This window comes from Chiloscyllium plagiosum, chromosome 12 (assembly GCF_004010195.1).
Source record: "Chiloscyllium plagiosum isolate BGI_BamShark_2017 chromosome 12, ASM401019v2, whole genome shotgun sequence".
NCBI classification, from domain to species: domain Eukaryota; kingdom Metazoa; phylum Chordata; class Chondrichthyes; order Orectolobiformes; family Hemiscylliidae; genus Chiloscyllium; species Chiloscyllium plagiosum.
Window position 1 is genome coordinate 17,569,905 of NC_057721.1, and position 15,147 is coordinate 17,585,051.

At 39.4% G+C, this 15,147-nt stretch overlaps 1 protein-coding gene across 7 annotated transcripts in view; it reads right to left on the reverse strand.

Annotated features, from left to right (window-relative positions):
- Positions 1 to 15,147, reverse strand: part of frmpd4 (FERM and PDZ domain containing 4) — a 765,355-nt gene that overhangs the window by 398,907 nt on the left and 351,301 nt on the right. The gene's annotated exons all lie outside the window — the stretch shown is intronic.

Consider the following 15,147-nt stretch of genomic DNA (forward strand, 5'->3'; position numbering starts at 1 on the left):
ATGTCATTGAATATCAAGGGCGGTGGTTAGATTCTCTATTGTTGGGAATAATCAGTGCCTGGCACTTGTGTAGTGTGAACATTGCTCATCACTTCTCAAGCCAAGTCTGAATGTTGTCCAGGTCTTGCTGCATGTGGACAATGACTACATCAGTATCTGAGGAATCACAAATGGTGCTGCACACTGTAAAAGCTTCAGTGAACATCCCTGTTCTGATTTTTTTTGTGAAGGGGAGGATCTTAATGAAGGGTCTAGGATACTATTCTGAGGAACACCTGTGGTGAGACTCTGCGATCAGAGTGATTGACCTCCAATAACAACAACTATCTTTCATTTGTGCCAGGTATGACTCCAACGGAGAAGTTTTCCCCCAATTGACATTGACTCCAGTTTTCCTATGGCTCCTTGCTGCCATACTTTCCCATTGCTAGCATCTAAATGACAGCTCGCATCAACTTGCTGATTATCAAGAGTTGATTGAATTTGTGGTAATTGGCTGGGTTGGATTTGTCACTTTTTTTGTACAAGTGGCATAACTGGACAAATTTCCAATTCCAAGGTAAATGTCAGTGCTGTAGCAGTACAGCTGAACAGTGGACAGAAGCACGAGCTTTGTTTGTCTTTAAATTCCTGCTAACAGTTTCATCATAAAATATTGTTTAACACAAATGCCAAGCACTTAAGGTTTACTCTCCAACTATCGGGTTTCTAGTTCAAGTTTTGAGAAATGTTTTTTAAGTGAAATTTCACTCAATGTCATTGAATATGCGTGGAAGTGAAAACTGAATCAGGCCTCATTATGAAATACAGTCAGACAATAAACTATGTTCTTTGTTTTCTCATGTCTTAGAATATGCCAGAGCCTTTCCATACTCAAAAGGAGCCAGGCGCTTTTTTTTAAACAGTGTAAATTATTCAGTCATGCCTATGGGAGGAATTTTCATGTTGTCTGCTGAAGCACATTCTTGCTGCAATAGATTTATTTTAAGCAAATTATTCTTGAGACTTCTGTCTCAATAGGGACATAAATCCAAGGGAAACTTCCAGCTGATAAACAATATAACAGAGATCTCCAAGTACTGTACAAGTAAAAGCTACACTGGGGCAGGTTATTTGCACATAATGCAGAGGAGAGCTCTCAGCTTTCTGATAAAGGAAAATTGAAAATGAATCGTCTGCTGGACATGCATTGTTTGAAGTTTCTATTCTTGTTGTCAACAATGGCCCAAGGGCAAACTTTCTGGTGCAACCACCTTCAAAAGATTCAAAAGCTAACTGGGCACGCTAATGGCATTCTCACTGAAACAATTCTAAGGAGCGGCAGATCTCATGCAGATCTCCACTCCAGATATTCTTTTAAGCAAAAGAGGGAATTCCTGATGAGGGAAACTGGGCAGAGCTCCTTCCATAAGACCATAAGACCATAAGACATAGGAGTGGAAGTAAGGCCATTCATGCAGATCTCCACTCCAGATATTCTTTTAAGCAAAAGAGGGAATTCCTGATGAGGGAAACTGGGCAGAGCTCCTTCCGAAATGTGGGTCCGATCTTCACACTGACAGTGCCCTCACTGTGCAAACCTGTCAGAGAAAATTCAAGCCACACCCCCTCTGCACAGCAGTCAGCTGCTGTATTCTGAAATGTGAAGATCCAGAATCACAGACAGCTGCTTTGACAACTGTTGTCAGGGGAGTATACAAGTGGGATGTTTGGGTGCCAGGAGGGTAGGATGCCAGGTCCAACAGGATGGGTCAGTTTGGGTCCAGCCACGAGGAGTGTGAAGAGTCAGGTCAGGTCCAAATGGGGATGTTCAAGTCAGATTTGGGTAATCCAATCAATTGGGCCAGCACTTGAAGAATTTCTCAGAGGTTTAACTATGTGTTTAATAGTCCAACACTTGCTGACTAGTATTTATTTAATTTCATTGGAACGCTCCAAATTCTCTGATTTATCTGGAGATTGTCAGCGGGTTCCAGACAGAGGGGAATTGTCCAGCGGAATCTTCAATTTCCACGGGAAGTGCTTTGAAGTTTGGTTTGATAGAGAATCTGCAAGGCCCTATGCACATCTTCCATCTGTATTGGAATAATAGTCATTGGTAATTCAGGCCAATAATTCTCGTGTATTGTTTACAAATACTGTTTACAAGAACAGTAAAGAAATTCAGGCTGTCAAACAAACTGATTTGGAGAAATCAATATGAAAGGTTGACTGCTTCATCAAAGAAAGGTTCACCAAAGACAAAAACAAAAGGAAGGTCCTAAAGGTCATGTCTCATTTCAGGATCTACTATGACTATCTTTTAAAATTGTTCTTCCGCAATTAAGGTTCCTGAATTAAATATCTGCCTAATTCTTTATCACCAGCACTTTAGCTAATCAGAACCAGATGGTGATCTCTCACTGGAAGTAATAAAAAAGATATATATCTGCATCGGGAACAATTAGCAAGCGTATGTAGTTGTGCACACAATGTGATAGCACACACAATGATACAAAGATGTGCATGTTTGAGTCTGTTTAGCATTGCTGCAAAATGCACTTGCGCAGTAGAAATTCAGATTCACAATTTAACCTGATTTTGAAACAAAGTGGAATGAAGATTACTCTAATATCAAATCAAACCATGACTCTGGATTCATTTTACATTATAACTGTAACCTCTGGAGAATTAAAATTATGCTGTACTAATGCAGTCATTATACTTCACTCAAGAACTGACCACTTGAGAGCAATTTTCTCTTGGGAATGATTTATAAGATTGATTGGCACAGTGAATGACAGAGCAGAATGTATGTGAATAAAATGAAAAATCAGGAATTTATTAAAAGAGGAAATTACTACAGACTGAAAATAAGGTGCTAGTTTTACTCCCAATATTTGTAGTGGGAAAAGCCTATATTTTCTTTAGTGTGATGTCGCTTCAAGAACAAAATTTGCCAAGTGTTATTTTGAATAGAATCTGTTGGTTTCCTGGATATAAATGATAAGGATTCTAACCAAAATCACGTGACCTGAGATTGCCATGGGCATAAAGGGAAAAAGTAAAGGAAAGCTACATGCAGAGGTTTGGATCAGCCTTATTTTCAGTATTTTCAGACAAGCAATGTTGAATCCAGATAGAGCAATTTTTTTTTGCTGGGTAGTCTTTGAACAGATCCTGGTGATGAAATGGTTGCTTGAGAAACTCTGTTACTGTACATTGTTGGAAAGGACAAAACAGTGGAGGATCAGAGGCAAGAAATGAGAGCACTTGTAACTGTGGGAGGTATATATTTGCCAATCGATGATTTAATTTACATTTTTCTTTGAAATATCCTTCACTTGTTAATCAATGTTTGGTATGCTGATTTTAGTAGGTCTGTAACAATAAAGGATTTCTAAAAACGAAACTTGCCTAACAGTTTTCTTTCGATCAGATTGTGAAGATGTGTTTCTTTTTAACATGTTGTTATCTTTAAGAGGATCATAACAAAATGTTTACTTCTTTGTCCAACATTTCAGTGTAAGTTAGTTCATGGAAGAAGAAGCAAACTTTTTAAAAAGGTAGATATAATAATCTACTCATCATAGATTATATAATAACCCATATGAAGATATTTACAAAATATTGGACAGTTGAAGAGACAACATGAAATTAAAAGTATGTAAAGATACAGATTATGGCATAAGTGGAAACAAATTGGAATAATATAAACTAGCAAGAAGTAGAAAAGGGGAGCAGAGATAGAAACTTGTGACAGTTGTCAAACATGAAAAATGTTTTAAAATTGAAAGTACACCGGATGCTGGGAATCAGAAACAAAAACAGAAATTGCTGGATAAACTCAACAGGTCTGTGGAGAGAAATCAGACTTTACATTTCGGGTCCAGCTCTGAGGAAGGGTCACCGGACCAGAAATGTTAACTCGTTTCTCTGCACAGATTCTGGCAGACCTGCTGAGCTTTTCCAGTAATTTCTGTTTTTGTTTAAATTACAGTGTGAAAGGAATGTAACGCATTCATAGAGGCTATGGTGACATTTCTCATAAAAATAAGGAAGTAGCAGATGTGTTGAAACACTATCTTCTACCACCATACACAGCAAAGTGGTCAGCATGTTAGACATCTCAAGGAAATTAAGCTTCAAAGACAGGGACTCACCAAAACTAGTACAAGCAAAGTAACAGCAATGTAGAAAATAATAGCATCATAGAATGACAGTTCACAGGAATACATGGTTTCAATCCATGGTTTTAAAGGAAGTGAGTAAGGATATGTAAATGCCCTCATGATAACTGTCTAAAGTCCTCTTGATTTGAGAACTGACCAGACAGAAAATGGATTTAGAAAGAATCTGTCATGATTGAAAAGCTTGATTGAATTTTATTGAAGAGCTGATTTCACTGCTGGATAGTTGAATGCTATATTAAAGTCCCTCATAAGAGACTGTTGCTAAAATTGAAATCTGTGGAACTGAAGTCAAACTGCAGACCTGGTTAGGAAATTGATTGAGCAGCAGGAAACAGGAAATAACTAGTGGTAACATAATTGTCCATGTTGGATCTTCAACCATTCACCATATTCATTAATGGCTTAGAAGATGGGATAGAGAGCCACATATTCAAAGTGTGCTATTGGCACAAAGATAGATGGTATTGGAAGCAGTTTGAATGGAAGCATAAAATTACAAGGAGATATTAAAACATTTTCAAGTGAGGGAATATACCTATAGTAAGTGGATTTCAATGCAGGCAAATGTGAAGTGATTCACCTTGAATATAAAAGAGGATAAAGCTTTTCTAAATGGTGTGAAACTAGAAACTGTGGGGGGAGGTCCAAAGAGACTTGGGGTCCAGGTATATTGATCATTGTCTTGTCATGAACAAGAATGGAAAATAATCAAAACAATTAACAGAAAGCCAGTTTTACATCGAAGAGATTGAAGTGATGTTATACTTATACAATATCTGGCTTTTATTTAGAACTGAGATAAGAAGATACTTCTTCAGCCAGAGAGTGGTGAATCTATGGAATTCACTGCCACAGAAGGCTGCAGAGGCCAGGTCATTGAGTATATTTAAGAAGGAGACAGAAAGGTTCTTGACTGTAAAGGGGATCAAGAGTTCTGGGAAGAAAATGGGAGAATGGGGTTGAAAAACTTACCAGCCATGATTGGTGGAGCAGACTCAATGGGCTGAATGGCCTAATTTCTGCTCCTATGTTTTATGGTCTTATGGGTTAGACCAGACCTGGAGTACTGTGAACATTTCAGGGCTCTACAATGTAATGAAATGCAGGATAGGTTTACCAGAATAAAACCAAGAGCTCATGAGTGAAATGAGGAGGAATGATCATTCAAATGAGGAATCTGGAATTTAGTAGGTGATTTCAAAGAGGTTTTAAAGATATTGAGGTGAACTGGTAGGGTAGCAAGAAAAAAATACATTCTGTTGATTCGGGAACAACATTCAAAATACTTGGGGTGAAGGATGCTCTAACTTGGCTAAGGGAGGGGGTGCAGAATGAAGGATGTCAGAGTGAGTCAGGGGAGGAACAGGCTGCAGGAGGAGTGGTGGGGGTGGGTGTAGAGGAAGATGGTAACCAAGAGTATTGGAGGAGGGAGCATTATAATGAACAAGAGGCTACTCAGTTTTGGGACAGAAGAAAGAAACTCAAAGGGGTTGGCAGAAGAGGAAGCTGCAATTGCAGTTCAGGTGGGTGTAGTTTGAAAGGAAGCTGTGCAGAGGAGAGAGAAGAATGTAGTCAGTGGGGTGGATGGAAAAGAGACCGCAACAGGGTTTTGCAAGAGGAGGAAGCTGCAGTGAAAGGATTATGGGGGGTGAGGGAGGCAGCAAGGTGGTGCAGCAGAGAGACAGACTACAAGAGAACAGAGAAACTGTGAGGGAGACAAAGAGAGAGAGGCTACAGAAATGGAGCAGGACACTGGATGGGTGGAGAGAGGGAGAATAACCATAGATCATTAGTTAATTTTAAACCTAATTTTGAAAGATTTTAGTTATCCAAAAGGCAGGCATATAAAATCAGGTTGTAGAACAGCCATAACCTGATAGCCAACACAGAGACATGGATGTAAGGTGACAAAGGCTGGGACCCTAATATTTCAAAAGACTGGTTCCTAGGACAAGGTAGGAGCAAATTATTATAGATGCTGGAAACAAAAATACTGGAGATTACAGTGGGTCAGGCAGAATCCATGGAGAGAAAGCTAGGAAAAGGTAGCGGGATAAACTCTATTAATTAAAAATGACACTATTACCATGAAAGAGATTACCTAAATTCAAAAGATCAAGATATAGAAGTAATTTGGGATGTGAAGAGGATTAAAGAGTCTGCACTGGGATGAAATAGTTTAAGTAAGTGGGTAGATGGAAGACAATGTGGGAAACCGTGAACTTTGAGAGGAAAAAGAGAATAGCAGCGTTTTTCTTTTTTGTTTCTTTTCTTTTTTTTAATGTAGGTGCAAGACACGATGAAAACACCAAAGGTAATAACTTTATGAATATTCCACCACCACCCATGTGGCCAAGGAACCAGTGACATAGAAAAACAGTACATTATTTAAATGGAAAGAGGTTGTGGAACACAACAGAACAGAGGAATCTGGTGTCCTGGCACATGAATCACAAACAATTAGTGTGCAGGTATGATGACTAATTGAGAAGTCAAATAAAATGAGGAATGAAAGTTTTACCACAGTTATAAACGCTAGTGATGAGATCACATCTGGAGATTTGTGTACAGTTTTTGTCTCATTATTAGGGAAAGGAAACAACTGCAATGAAAGTAGTACAGAGAAGGTTTGCTCAATTGATTCTTTGGATGAAGAGGTTACCTTATAACAAAAGGTTAGATAGGGTAGACCTGTATCTATTAGTACTTAGAAGATGACTGTTGATTCTATTGAGACATCTAAGATCCTGAGAGGACTTGACAGAGTGAATGTTGAAAGGATGACTCAAAGATTTTTTTTCTCTCAGATAGCCATTGGTTTCTTCTCGCGAGAGAAGTTGGAGCAGGGTCATTGCATATTTCCAAAGTGGACTTGGATAGATTCTGGATTGACAAGGGAGCTAAAGGGTGCTGAGGGTATAGTGGAAAGCAGAGTCGATGCCACCATAAGATCGGCAATAATCTTATCAAACAGTGTTGTAAGCTTGACAGGCCAAAGGGCCTATTCCTAATTCATATATTCCTATACATGTATCATATTGAATGAAGGAATAGGCTTTAAGATCTCAATGGCCTACTCCAGATCCCAAGTTACATCAAAATGGATAATAGCATGGCAATCTCTTCCCAGTAATCTATGTATTACTTGCATAACTCATTAGTCTGATTTACACAAGCTATTTTTATTTGCAGCAGTGGGAAGGAAATTTACTTGTTCATTCTATACACTTTTGAGCTGCTTCAAATTATTTAAATCATGGCTAAAAATAATCAAGCATCTAATTTGCACAGCAATACCATTTAAAATGTACCAGCCTTTCACCTATTAATCAAGTGTGTTTTTCAATGTGGTTTCAATCTCCTGTGCACTTTTTGTAAAGATATTTCTGCCCTGTTATTTGATCTAATTTGTTTCAAACCACAGTGACTCTATGATCCATGGATGGTCTTGAAAAAAATAAATTCTCCGCACTGGCAGAAAAATAAGTAAAATGTTGATAAAGAAATTGGGCCTGTGTTATATATTCATGGGCAAGGGTTCACAGACAGGGATCCACACCTCACTTGAGGCCTGAGAGAAGATTGAAAATGTTCCACCAAATCAGCACCTTTCGGGATAAAACCTCTTTTCAAATAGTCCTAACTGAGAGAGGGGTAGACAAAAAAAAGACAATCACTACTAATATCAGTGGTCCATAAATTATTATTAAAAATTAGAACTAAAGATGACTTTTTTAATAACTCAGTTCCCAAATAACGTATGTAAATCAGCAAATGTATGTTGTGTCAGGTTTATAATCATGCTACCACTTCAGCTAATGCAGGAGGAGAGGAAACTCTACACCAATCCTCGCCTAAAATTTCTTAGTGACTATCGCTGACTGAGGGTTCCTTTCCGTCAGACAGGGCAGTGTGACCTCAAACACCTGCCATGCTTAAACCAGGTGAGTGCAGCAACATGTTTCTCATTGGTTTGTGGGTTAATGGGCAAAGGGCTAACCAGACTCCTGACAAATGTTTAGCTGACTTGATTTTTCAATCTTTACAAGGCAGACAGCTGCTTACTGGAACGAGTATGGCACAAACGACTGATCAGACTGCCTGCCTCTGTACCAACTGAAACCCACACTCCAAGATCCAGTGCATAACTCATGTGAGTTGCAGATGGGCTTGTTAATATTGTTGCATTGGGGAACATGTCTGGTGGAGGTTGCAAATGGTGATCCGACTGATATTCTGCAGGGTGATGTTGCTGTGCATGAATTTACTGTTGGAAGTCATCAGCTGGTAAGATCCACCCTTCGGAAAAAAATAGTCTTGTTTGATAAGAGGCAGTTTCTGGGACATTAATAATTGAAATTATTAAATTTTAATCAAATATGTTTCTCAACATTGTTTCAATCTCCTGTGTGCTTTTTGTAAAGACATCCCTGCCATTTTATTTGTTTCAAACCACTGTGACTCTATAATCCACGAACTGCCTTGGAAAAACAAATTCAGTGGAAGAGGGCCTGAGAAGCACAAATGTTGAGCAAAGATTCTGCTGTGGCAATGTATTTCAATGTTGCAAATGGTTCATTAAATTAGTGGCTTCATGTGGAAAGTTAATTTAACATAAATGTTCCTGCCAGTGGCTGAATTCATGCAAAGTGCAGGCACAAACACAGCTTCCTACACCAATTCCATCGGCAGTTTCCAGCTTTTGATAAGGATAATTCCAACAGTGGCAACAACCGTAATTTCAATATTTGTTCAGTACTTTTCGACCTGAAACATTAACTCTGATTTCTCTCCACAGATGCGGCCAGACCTGCTGAGCTTTTCCAACAAGTTCTACTTTTGTTTCTGATCTACAGCATTCACAGTTCTTTCAGATTTTAACTTTTTAAATGATCTTTTTCATGTTCATGCCCACAGCTTTATTGAACTTCTGTTTCATTATTCACAAGTGTGAATTTGAAATATTTTCCTGGGTATCCTAGTCCTACACCCTCATCAGTAGGCTACCATGCTCTTAAAATATATACAATCTTGTTCATCAGACTACACTTGGTGCTGGGATTACATTCAGTAACTTAATAATATATTGTGTTGGGGGTTTTTTTGCACACTACAGAAAAATGAAAAGTAATATTGTATTAAATAGTTTTCAAATATTCTCCCATTCTGTAATAGGTAATAAATTTTAACGCAGAAAATTCTTCTTGACATTTCTCTGAATTCCTGATAAGTCTGTAGTCTGCCCGAACAAATCATGTTTCCTGTGGCAGTGGAAGGTTATCAAACTGGGGTTTGCTGCATGATAATAAGATTTTCTTTTCTTCTTCTTTGTTAATCTATGCCCAGGTTATATCTCTCCCAGTCCAACCTACTGAGGTTTTCTGTAATGATAATATTCTTTCTCTTTTAATTGCTTACACTATCTTTGGAGGGTTAGTACAAGAGGTTTTTAGAAATATGTCAGCTCTGTAAGAGATCCCTGGAATGTGCCTATATTTACCAGAATAGGGTTAGAAAACCCGGCAGGAAGTTCAAAACCTACTGATAATACAACTCACGGAATAAAGAGCATTAGACTGAAGTAGTTGAAATGCTAGATTTTAGAAAGAATGTCTTGATCGCTTTCCACTCACTATTATTTCCCTGTTGTTTTTGTATTGGTGCATTATATTATCTTGCTGAAAATATACAATTACTAAAAATTATTAAATAGATAAAATTCTATAGCATCAAAGCATTCAATAATTCCCACTGCCTTTTAAGAAATATGAAGGAAAACCAGCTTGGAACTTCATGCAGAATAAATGATACCTTAACGACCACTAGGGACGTGCCATGGTTACCAATTAAATCAGCTGATCATAACTTCAAACATTTTCAATATTTATGCTTTCAATATGGAAGATTAATTCTCAGACAATGCACAGCGAGTGCACCTCATAAAATGTGGTCTTAAGATTTGTATAGTGAAAGTCTGCAGAGAAAAACTGTCCTGTCACATCAAAGTAGATTGTTATAAACAGCTTTAACACAGTAGCCTCCTGGCTCTTCAAACTGATCACTGGAAGTTTAACTTTGCCACTTGAGGGCATGTAGCATTTTTAGAATATAGTCACAGCACTTGTCATCAAAATTAGCATTTCCTTCTCAAATATTATTAGAATTGAACAATTGTTACTTGAAAATCTTATGGATTGTTGGTTATTTTATAGCTATTTACAGATGATTGGGCAAAAAGTCTAAAAACCTGACCGAAATGTGCACTGTAAATGAATGGCCACTGCGGTAGCCTGAAGCAATTGCGAAAGATCACAGTAAAATACCCTTTGTTCTTCTATTAAAGAGATACATGTTACCCAAAGGAGATAGGTGACACATCATATTGATGCAGTATATCACAAACCAAGGGTATTGACCATTCAGATTTATTGCCTGTACATATCAGGGACCTAATGCCTATTTCAGGCTTGCATTGAAAATAAACTGACACCCTGATTGCAGAAGGTGCAGAAATCAGAAGGGTAACAACTTGAGTCCAAACATTGCGTTAAACCAGATAAATTGGAAGTAGTTTTATTATGCATTTATTTCTTGAAAACAGTCTAGTTTAAATCAAGTGTTTTGTTCGCAAAAATGTACATCTAATTGGAAAAGTTGCCATTTGGTTCTGTTTGGTACTGAGCAGTTCTCTAACAGTCCAGAGCACCTGAGTGCCCGTGACAATATCCACTCTTGTGGCTATACAATATCCTTTGGTATTCTCAAATGGATTGTTTCAAAATAATTCAGTCTGGTTTCCATGGTAGCTAGAGTGTGGTTTAGTGACAACAGATTCAAAATGGTGCCTGACAGAAAATGGAAAATTGGACCCCATTTACCAACCTCTGAGAAAAAGATAGGGAAATGATATCACCCACCTTAACAGACCAAGACATACAAATAGAAAGCAGCGCTTCAACTGAGACTCACTCATGATGTTACCTAGCGTGATGACGAAACGTCTGAAAACAAACCATCTAGCTCAGCAAGCAAACTTACAATCGGAAAATTGACTAATCTAAATTGAACAACAGCCAACAACTGTCTCCTACAGAGAACAGTGGAAAGCAAGATCAAAGAGGTCAGAAGGTTCAGTTATAAACAGCCTGAGGGTTGCATATTGGAGAAGTTTTGATCAGACTTCCAGGTGCCTTGACTTCCAGCCAGAGACCGTGCACTACACACATGGCCAGGTGAAGGGTGTTGGCATGACCACATAGAATGTTCTGAATACAGTTCATGACTCAACTGGCTAAAAGCCACAGAACATTCTGGAAGGTCGGGGGAGAGGAGGGATAAGAATACACAGCTGCAAGAAATCCCTACAGTGAGGACTCAACCTGGCCCAACAGCAGAGTGTGAACACCTGGAGATGGACAGAGAGAGAGAGAGACAGAGACAGAGACAGAGAGATAGAGAGACAGAGAGAGAAGATCCACCCTGACCTGTGAGATCCACCTTCATGGAAGTGAAGCCAGCTCTCCATCAGAGAGATCCCAATAGCCAAGTTTAAACATGTGGATCCTGGCAGATAATATCCTTTATCAGACAGATATAGCTGAATAAAGATTAAATATTATGAGAATTTGGAAAATGCTCTGATGGCGCTTCTAACAAAAATATTTGTTAATAAAGTTGAATTGAACTACAAAGCAACTTCTATGTCCCTTTTTATGCCTCACCAACAAGAGCACTTGGGTAAAGTGGTTTTAATACGTAAGCCAAAGTGTCCAAAACAGGAACAACAAAAGTGTGTGTTTCAAAACTGCCTTCCACGCAGACCATCGCTTATGGGATTTTATTTTACAACAAACTAGGTATTGAGTGGAAATTTGACTGGGTCCATTTTTGGATTCTGAGCTGTTATTTTGTAATCTGCTTGCACCCCTTTCCATTGAGACAGGCACACAAACTTCACACTGCCTCCTCATTTCCATCATTTCTACATGCAGAGCAGCACAACCCACGCTGCTGGCTGGTTGCAGGCATCACAGGAGGCCTGACAACCTGCAAAGTGTTACAATGTCCCAGTTAGCTTCCAACTCTTAACGATAGGTTGCGCTGAATTAAAGGAGGCTGCTGTGAAACACTTCAATTGGAGGGACGAAGCACCAGCCAGAGAGAGGACTTTTCACTTCATGCTTTTGCAGGGAGGTAGATGTCCTTAAGGAATGTCCTCCAAAAGTAATGGTATCAACTGAACAGTGTAGTCAACTTCCAGAGCTGGGTCCCAAAGATGTGGCAGCAGTGTTGGAACATGTTTAGTGATCTTACACGGATGGTCAAGTTCAGTAAATATATCTTCACATCTCAGCTCCTACCCTTCATAATACCAATTTTATATGCTGCTCAAAACAACACAGTCATGAATAGTGCAGCAACCTTGTTGAATGTAACTCCACTTTCTCAGTTTAATGCCATCTCATTCCTTACCACTGCTGCTTCGATGCCTGTAGACAACTCCCACTATGTGTTTTCTGCCCCTTCTTCCTACTTAGCTCCAACTTCTGGATTTCTGATGCTTATATCCTTTCCAGGATATGCAGATTTTATCTTTTACTAACAACACAACCACGCCTCTTTTTCTTTTTTTGTGTTTTCTTCCTAAAGATCAAATAACTGTTGAAAAGCACAGAAGGTCAGGCAGCATCCGAGGAGCAGGAGAATCGACGTTTTGGGCATAAGCCCTTCATTAGGATCTGTTCCCAGTCTTAGCCACCACAGCTATATCTCCGCAAATGCAATCATATTGTACCCATTTACATCTATTTAAGGGGATATTCCAGAAAACACAGTTTACATAAAAACTAACAAATAAGAAAATTGTTAAAAGGATGACCTGCCATCTGTGGTTAACGAAACAAAAAGCGTCAAAGATAGCTTCAAACTCAAAGAAAAGACTGCAAGGATAGATTGCAGATCAGAAGACTGGACAGAATATTAAAAATACCAAATAATTACTAAGACATTAATTAGGAGAGAAAAATTAGAGCATGCAAGAACGTAGGCCAAAACAGAAAAGTTTCTTCAGATTTTAAAAAAAAGTTAACAAAGTCTTGATTCTACAGAAAATAAGTCTGAGGAAATAGTAATGGAGGATAAATAGATGGAAAAAATTGAACAGATATTGTGCTTCAGACTTCATTAGAGAGATATCAGTAGAATTTTTGAAACAGCTATAAATCCCGGATTGAAACAAGGATGGAACTTAAGAAAATTCCAATGACAAAGGAAGTATTTGTTGTAATTCAGAGTTGATAAGTTCCCAGGTCCTGATAGATTTCATTCTGGCATCGTAAAAGTAGCCAATAGAATAGTTTATGTGTTGGTTTCAATTTTCCAAAACTCATTCAATTCAGGGAACGTTCCTTTAGTTTGGAAAATAACAAATGCAACCCCTTTATTCAAAACGAGAGGGAGGGAGGGAGGCAGGAAGCATGCAATTACAGGCCAATTTGCTTCACATCTGTTAAGAGTGTGGGCGGAAGGCAGGATGAACAAACTGACCATTACATTGTGGTACAGGGAGCCATTTAAGAGGGGCAGGGAGAAAAGAGAAATGTCGTTGTAGTATAGTCAGGGAAATAGACATGGTTCTCTGTGGCTTGAGTGCCAAAGGCTATATTATCTGCCTGCTGTCCAGGTTCAGGACATCACACATCTGCTGCAGAGAAACCAGGAGTGGGAGGGGAAAGATCCATCATCGTGTCCATGTAGGAGCCTACAATATAGGGAGAAAGAGGAAAGAGGCTTTGCTGAGGGAATATGAGCAGCTCAGAGCTAAATTACAAGACAGAACCAAAAGGTAATAATCTCCAGATCACAACCTGAACCATGAACAAATTAGCACAGGGTCAAGAAGGTTAAAGAGATAAATGTGTGGCTCAAAGATTCGTGTGGGAAAAATGGGTTCAAATTTATGGGACATTGTCACCAGTAGAGGGAAAGGAGGGAGCTGTTCCAATGGCTCCTCCTGAATCACGCTGGAACCAGAGTCCTCGCCAATTGCACAACTGGGGCAGTGGATAGGGCTTTAAGCTAAATATTTGGGGTCAGGACAGGGGAAGGGGAGTTAAAGGTTAAGGGCGGGTGAATGGCTTGGCAGAGGTTATTAAAGTTTCCAGAATGTTATGAAACTTGAAGGGGTTCAGAAAAAATTTAGTGAAGGATTTGAGTTACAGGGAGAGGCTGGGGCTGTTTTCCCTGGAGCATTGGAAACTGAGGGGTGACCTTATAGAAGTTTATAAAATCATGAGGGGCATGGATAGTATGAATAGCCGATGTCTTTTTCCCAACAAAGGGATGTCCAAAACAAGAGGACATAGGTTAAGGTGATCATAGAACACAGAACAACACAGCGCAGAATAGGCTCTTCGGCCCTCTATGTTGCGCTGACCTGTGAACTAATCTAAGCCCATCCTCCTACATCATCCCATCATCATCCATGTGCTTATCCAAGGATTGTTTAAATCTCCCTAATGTGGCTGAGTTAACTACATTGGCAGGTAGGGCATTCCACACCCTTACCACTCTCTGAGTAAAGAACCTGCCTCTGAAATCTGTCTTAAATCTACCATCCCTCAATTTGTAACTATGTCTCCTCATACAAGCTGACGTCATCATCCTAGGAAAAAGACTTTCACTGGCCGACATTTCCGCCACCTCCAAACAGACCCCACCACCAGGGATATATTTCCCTCCCCACCCCTCTCCACCTTCCGCAAAGACCGTTCCCTCCGTGACTACCTGGTCAGGTCCACGCCCCCCTATGACCCACCCTCCCATCCTGGCACTTTCCCCTGCCACCGCAGGAACTGTAAAACCTGCGCCCACACCTCCTCCCTCACCTCCATCCAAGGCCCCAAAGGAGCTTTCCACATCCATCAAAGTTTTACCTGCAAATCCACTAATATCATTTATTGTATCCATTGCTCCC